Source organism: Dasypus novemcinctus, chromosome 14 (assembly GCF_030445035.2).
Source record: "Dasypus novemcinctus isolate mDasNov1 chromosome 14, mDasNov1.1.hap2, whole genome shotgun sequence".
Classification (NCBI taxonomy): Eukaryota; Metazoa; Chordata; class Mammalia; order Cingulata; family Dasypodidae; genus Dasypus; species Dasypus novemcinctus.
The window spans coordinates 20,078,478-20,085,807 of NC_080686.1; the positions used below are offsets into that span (position 1 = coordinate 20,078,478).

A 7,330-nucleotide genomic window follows, 5' to 3' on the forward strand; every position below is an offset into this window, starting at 1 on the left:
CAGTGCCCTGGTCCCGAACTGACCTGACTGCAGCCTCCAGGTCCCCAGGCCTGTTCAACCTGCCGCCGCCTCCAGAGGTAACGCAGAGTCCCGGCAATGTCGGTTTGGGACTTGGTCCTGGGAAGAAGCTTCTAGTAAGGGAGGCGGTTTCTGTCTAGACCCAAGGCCACCCCAGCAACACCGTTAATGGCTCGAAGCACTGCCGCCCCGCCCGCGCCCTTGCCGTCTAAGGGTCAGCACTGCCTGTGCGCCACAGGGCCCTCTGCGCACGCCTGATCTCTAGCGTGGCTTGATCTGGCCGTGAAATCTAACAAAATGGACAACTTTGGGATGACAGGAGGTCTCTTCAGAACTTCCATGACAAGGCTAGAGGAGAAGCGCCTGAGCTGGTCTTTAGCTCTTCCACCTGTGTGAACCAATGGGCGAGGGGGCGACCGCGGGCACCCACCCGACTCAGGCGAGCGCACTCTGCCCAGAGCGGCTCCTCCCGCGGCGGGGAGGAGGGGGGCAGCGAGCTCACTGGGTGCGATTCCTCGTGATGCGAGGGAGGAGCCTCGGCCCGCGGACCCAGCGTGACTCCAGGGGTTCCAGGAGGGAAGAAGCGCTTCCAGCGGGAGGCGCTTCGCCACTCTGGGGGTTTCGCTGAGGTCGGCAGAGTAAAAGGAGCTGCTGGAGTCCCCAGACATGCCGGCTAGGGCCGGTTCGTCTTCCCAGTGGCCACAGAAAGAAGCCGGATGGAACACGATGCGCCCAGAGGAAGCCTCTGCTCCGTTGCCTCCCGGGGTCTCCACGCAGCGAGGCAGGGACGGTCTCGAGACCACGCGAGCAGCTCAGGGCTTTAACTGCAGAGCAGAGCAGAGCAGAGCTCGCGGGCGTCCCTGTGCCCACACGCCCTCTCCACCATCTCCATCCAAGGCACAGAGCGTGGCCCAGTCCTGCTGCCCGGCCTTCACCTGGGGCAGGTATCCACAGCAGGGCCCCACGTCAAAGCCAAACTGGCCCAAAAGGCCCGTTCCGCCTGCCCGCCTGCTGTCCCCACGCGCTGTCCTCCCTCCGGAGGCCCTCTCCACGCTTCCCGTCCCCAAGGTGCAGGTCTGCCAGCTGGGCTCCAAGCTCCTCCGCGTGACAGCTCAGGTGGCGCGTGTCCAGTGCGCCATCCCCAGCATCGTCCCGCCTCCGGGGGCGTCGAGGACCTGGATGGGCTGGGGCGCTGTCTCCGTGCGTGTCTTCAGGATGGCAGCTAAACTGGCCGTCTCACCTTCAGACATTCTCCGCGCCTCCACCTTAGGGTTCACTTTCACGAACACCTGTCCTCTGTCCCTGTCGCAGCTCTGGCCTTGGCTAATGCACCTCCCCACCCCCACCCCCACCCTCAGAGGCCAATGGCCTCTATGGAGCCGCAGCTCAGCTCCCACCGCTACAGGTCCTTCGCTCTGGCAATGCACGCCCTCCTCAGGGTGATGCACTTCTTTTAAAGATTTATTTATTTCTCTCCCCTCCCGCCACCCCAGTTATCTGTTCTCTGTGTCTTTTTGCTGGGTCTTCTTTGTCCGCTCCTGTTGTCAGTGGCATGGGAATCTGTGTTTCTTTTTGTTGCTTCATCTTGTTGTGTCAGCTCTCCGTGTGTGCGGCGCCACTCCTGGGCAGGCTGCACTTTCTTTCACGCTGTGTGGCTTTCCTTACGGGGTGCACTCCTTGCGCCCGGGGCTCCCCTATGTGGGGGACACCCCTGCATGGCACTGGCACCCCTGTGTGCATCAGCACTGCACATGGGCCAGCTCCACATGGGTCAAGGAGGCCCAGGGTTTGAACCCCGGACTTCCCATGTGGTAGACTGTGGCACTAACCACTGGGCCAAGTCTGCTTCCCTATATTTTTTAATGTAACATTTTTGGTGATCCTGTATCTTTTATTTAAAAAAGACAATTTATAAAAGAAAAGAATAGAAAAAAAGATACTCTATATGGGAACTTAGGAATTATAAATCAAAAAATGAATGTAAAATATGGTTTATCCTTAACAAGCAATGTTGTACAGAATACAGGCAGCCCTTATGCCTGGTTCTTGAAGTTTTCAAGATAAACTGAGCGTGTAAGAGCTATTCTATCACCAACTTTAAAGGTTCTGAATGCTTAAGAATATGGCAATTGTTGTTACTTCAGTAGATTGACAAGGCTCAATTTCTAAAGAATATTGTGGATTATCCAGAAAAAAAAAAGTCAAAATTTTGGGGGGGGGTAATTTAAAATAATAAATGATATACAATATCATCTAGCAAAAAGTTCTTTTGAAAGACATTCTTAGGTAATAAAGCATGAAGCTGTGAGGGTTTTAAATTAAACCAGTATGGGGAAACAAAAAAAGGAGAGACCCCTCACATTTTTTTCAAAGGTGGCATGAAGTTTATTGACTACGATGGAGAAAGCACTGGATTAGATAGATAGCAATTGGTTTAAGTTCACTGCTTAGCCACCACACTTGCATAGAGTACCTTTTATAAACTAGACTGTGAATGATACTAGGGTTACAGAGATGAGTATATTGCTAGTTGTCTATGATTTAATAGATGACATTAACCCCAAAAGACTATATTAAAGATATTGTGTTAATAAGAGCCACATTATCAGTGTACATCAAAAAGAAAAGAAAATATATAAGGGGGATATCTATATTGGAATAGTTCTGGGAAATTCTCTCATGGAAAGGTAAGCTTTGAGCTGAATCTGCATGAACAGGAGCTGATCAAGTGCACCATGGGGGACTACGGGACAGAACATTTTAGTGGAGCAGCAGCATGGAATGTTGCTCAAACCAGGTGCATGGGGGGGACTTCACCTCTCCCCACTGTCAAGTAGCTGCTGCAGACTCTGTCCATGCTTTGCCCAGATCCGCTGGGCCTCTATGGCCCTGTGCACCTCGACTAACGTCTGTGTGTTTTTCATTCTAACGCAGAACCTGCAGCTCTTTTCCAAGCGTGGGAAGGACACAGGTGCCTGAACGTTTACATATTGCAGGAGACCTGTGGTTAAAGCCTGACTGGTGCCCAGCACCCATGGATCCAGTCAGTAAGGACTTTGCACCCAGAGTTTCCCTGCAAGATCAGGCTGAGGCTGGACTTCGCCTGAAATCACATTCTGTCTTGGCTTTTTCCCCGGTCTTAATACTGCATTCCTTTACCTATTAATTCTGGGAGCACATCTGCAATAAATAATTTGCATATTAATGCTGGTTTTGGGTCAATCCATCCTCAGACAGTGGGGGGTTAATTGCCTTAAAAACTCCTGAAGTTATTTTCATGATCAGATTAGATAATATGTATGGGACTTCATAACTACAAAACACAAAATGAATGTAAAATATGGTTTATCGTTAACAAGCAATGTTTTAACCCTTTGAGCAATAGAGAGTTCAGGTAGCAGTTATGCCCCATTCTTGAAGTTACCAAGATGAGCTTCTCAGTGAGTAAAAAGCCATTCTAGTGCCAACTTTCAGGGTTCTTAATGCTTAAGAATATGGCAATTGTTGTTACTTCAGTAGATTGGCTAGACCAAGGGTGAACTCCTAAAAAATATTATAGATTATCCAGGAAATAATTTATTATAAAGTCAATTCATTTTTTGAAGGAGGTGGATAATTTAGAATAATGAATGAGAATGATTTGTTTAGAGGTCGGCTTTCTGGTTCATTATGGTTCCTTCCAATTCTTTGGTCATGAGGGAACCTGAATGAAAATTGCTGAGTAAACCAGGAGTACAAGTAACCTACCTAATATAGCTTTGATAACATTTTTAATGATTAAAGAGAATGTAGAGAAGTAAAAAGGCTAATCAGACCAATGCCGAAATATCAAATTTAGATTACATCTATAAAGTTCATAAAATATCACTTAAGCTGTTGGCTTTCAAGGCAAAGTGATGACTGATATAATTTCTCCTTCCTCAGCCTTTATTTAATGAAAGAGATTGCTTGGCAATACTGCATTTATTAAAGTTTAAAAAAATACCAGTATGGGAGATGACCTCACTCTAAGAGATTTCTGCAGCTTTTGATATCTCTAGTCTGCATATGTTACCTCTTGGCTATGAACGTTTTGTTCCTTGGGCCCAGCAATATGTGCTTTTTGGCTTGAGAGTAATGCTTCAGTCCATATATGCTATCAAGCATTGTGAACTACACAGCTGTGAAACCGTAATCCCTTTTGTCATAATTCTGTGATAAGAGTTAAAATATGATCAGTGTTCATTTCCCTAGACAAGCTAGTGTGTATCAGTGTGTGTATCTGTAATTGGGATTGTGGGAGTGTGGGTGCATAGTGCATGAATGGCTACCTATGCAAAGAAAAAAGTGGGGGCACTCACACTCATTCTACAAATCCATCCAATCAATTGTAAAAATGTAAAAAAAAATTGTAAAAAAGATGGCAGAGATGTCCAGCCAAATCCAGGTGCCTTTGGCTTCCTGTGTTTGCTGCTGTTGGTGTGCAGCCAGAGTTTCCCACCAGGACAGGTGAACAGGACCTGGGATGGGGATGCTCCCCTGATTTTCACAGGAAAGAATCATGGAGCTGATGGTACCATTCAGTGTGCTGAGACTTATACCCCACATCAGTCCAATGTCTTTTATAGTAGCTCGCTTGTAAGGATGGTGGTTCAGTATAAAATAAATAAAACTATATATTCGTATGTGTGTGTATATATGCATGCATAGCTTGGATATTTTCCAGACTTTACAAAGGTTCATTTTCAAAGCTTTTATCTATCATCTGATTTTTTTGTGGTAGGATTAAGTTGCTGTAGGGAAAAGGAAAAGCTTTTCCACAATTTTGTTTCTCAGAGGAAAGATGCCTTGGGAAGCGAAACCTTGGATCTGCTGTTCAAAGACAAAATTGAACTTCTGTTCAGTGGCTTCTAGCTGGCAAGAGAGTAGAAAACAAAAATGAAGGGAATGCATCCCACACTTAGGGGGAACCTGCCACATAGTCTTCCTACAATGTAGCTGGTACTAGGAACTGTGACACTAAGGGACAGAGGCTTGGGTCTCCTCAGGACCACTGCATCCCGCTGTTCACTTCTCATTGGATGTGGGGAAGTGGCGAGGCAGGCAGGAGGGCACACACGGGAGGTCGAAAATCCTTTCGTGGTCTTGGGAAAACTGATTAAAGAAGACCAAATGCTGGGGAAAGAAACTGCAAGTTTGACACACATACTTCCAGCATCTCAAACTTCCGGTAAATAAGGTTTCTTTGTGCGCTCTCTCTCTTAACCTAGTTCAGATCCAAATGGCTGATCCTAGAGTGACTTTCATAATTCCTGCTGGTTTACAACAAAGACTCTCCAGGTTAGATCAATAGATCTTTTGCTTAGACTCTTAATAACCGGCACCGATTGTTTTGAAATTGTGGTTCAGGTTGGTTTTTTTTGTTTTTTTTTAAGATTTTTATTTTTATTTATTTAATTCCCCTCCCCTCCCCCGGTTGTCTGTTTTCTGTGTCTTTTTGTTGCGTCTTGTTTCTTTGTCCGCTTCTGTTGTCGTCAGCAGCACGGGAAGTGTGGGCGGTGCCATTCCTCGGCAGGCTGCACTTTTTCTTTCACGCTGGGCGGCTCTCCTTACGGGCGCACTCCTTGTGCATGAGGCTCCCCTACGCGGCGGACACCCCTGCGTGGCACGGCACTCCTTTGCGCGCATCAGCACTGCACATGGGCCAGCTCCACACGGGTTAAGGAGGCACGGGGCTTGAACCGCGGACCTCCCATGTGGTAGACGGACGCCCTAACCACTGGGCCAAAGTTCGTTTCCCAAGGTTTTTAATAGGAATAAAGAGTCAGCCTTGGAGGAGGCTGGCACCATTCAGGGGAGTCCATGTGTAACATCAGGAGAGAAAACACTATGCAATAGTAGAGGGATGAGAGAGAGGCAAAAAAGGCTCACAAAGGAGGCATTGGCTCAATTGTTTGGGCGAACAGCATATCTTCATTAATGATCATAATACACAAGGTTTTAGAGGAACTTCCAGAAGCAACATTCTAGGGTGACATTTTCCATGTGATCTCCCTATTTATAATAGGGTTATTATGAATCCTGTGACTTCATCCATGGGAAAGTGCTGGAAAAAAGGCCCAACCACAACTAGCAAGAGTGTCTTTTGCATTGTGAAACTACCTTGGTGCTCTCTTTTCTTTTTGGACATCTACGAAACTATGGACAATCTGTGGTTATTTGCTCTGAATGCCTTGCCCTCCCTTCTACAGCTTTCATCCACCAATAGAGCCATGTGCGTAACTTCTCATTCATAAAACCTGCTAGAGCTATTACAAGCCTTTATAGAGAAAAACAAAATAAGTATTTTCTGTTTCTTATTGCAAGGAGTGGGCTCCAATTTCATAGCACACTGATCAGTCTCAGGCCCTTTCATCCCTCTTGACTTTCTCACCTTTCTTCTCCACCAGGATCCTCTGCCTGTTCCATGCCCACCCCTCTCCTTTCCCTACTCCCTCCCTAAATCAGGTACCCATAGACCTGGGTTTGAATTGTTTTTTTGCCATCTAGTTATTTACCTCTTTGGTGTTCATTTTCCTACTTCTGAACTAGAGAAAAGTGTTCCCGTCTCAAGGGTTGACACATTAAATGGGAAAATCCATGTAGAGTGGCGGATGGCGACTGGCACAAATTGGGTTCTCAGTGAGTCGTCTCTGCCCTCCTCTCTTCCACCATCTGTTCCTTTCCAAAACTGCTGGGAGGGAACAGGTGTGAAGCATCGGCCTGCCTCTGTGGATCCCACTAGCTCTGATTTCTACCCTGCTTTCTTGGACTCAAGGGCATGCTTGTCATCCTGGAGTATGCTAAGTTCCCTTCTTATCTAAACTTGGTGATGATAGTCTCATCAGATTTTACATTGGAAGTACAGCATTATTTTTTTTTTTAAATCTGCTTGGATTATAAAAGGCTCATCTCTTAAGACTTCATGCCTTGAATTCATGATTTCAGTTGCTGCCAAACTATTACACCAAGCATGTCTTTTCCACAAAAAGTCATTCCTTGTTTTTCCCCAGGACCTCCTTGTGCTTGAATTTTATAGAAAAGAGGCAAATCTCCCTGACTGTGGGTTTAAAGGCACACAATCACTTGCATTGTGATCATGGTGAACTGATATGGGGGCTCTTCTTTACCCCCATTCTCCTTTACTAGTTTGTTTTTCACATCATAATTGACAGGTTACATTGTTTACTTCCTTATTCGTAGATAGACTTCCCACTTTTAGAATGACACCTTTATCAGGGAAGGGATTTTTTTCCTGGTTTGTTCTCTGCTGTATCTTCAGTACCTAAAATAG

The 7,330-nt window shown here is 46.4% G+C and overlaps 1 pseudogene; it reads right to left on the reverse strand.

Moving 5' to 3' along the window:
• Window positions 1–233: 233 nt before the first annotated feature.
• Window positions 234–6,465, reverse strand: LOC101445106 (ketosamine-3-kinase pseudogene; annotated as a pseudogene).
• Between the last annotated feature and the right edge of the window lie 865 nt (window positions 6,466–7,330).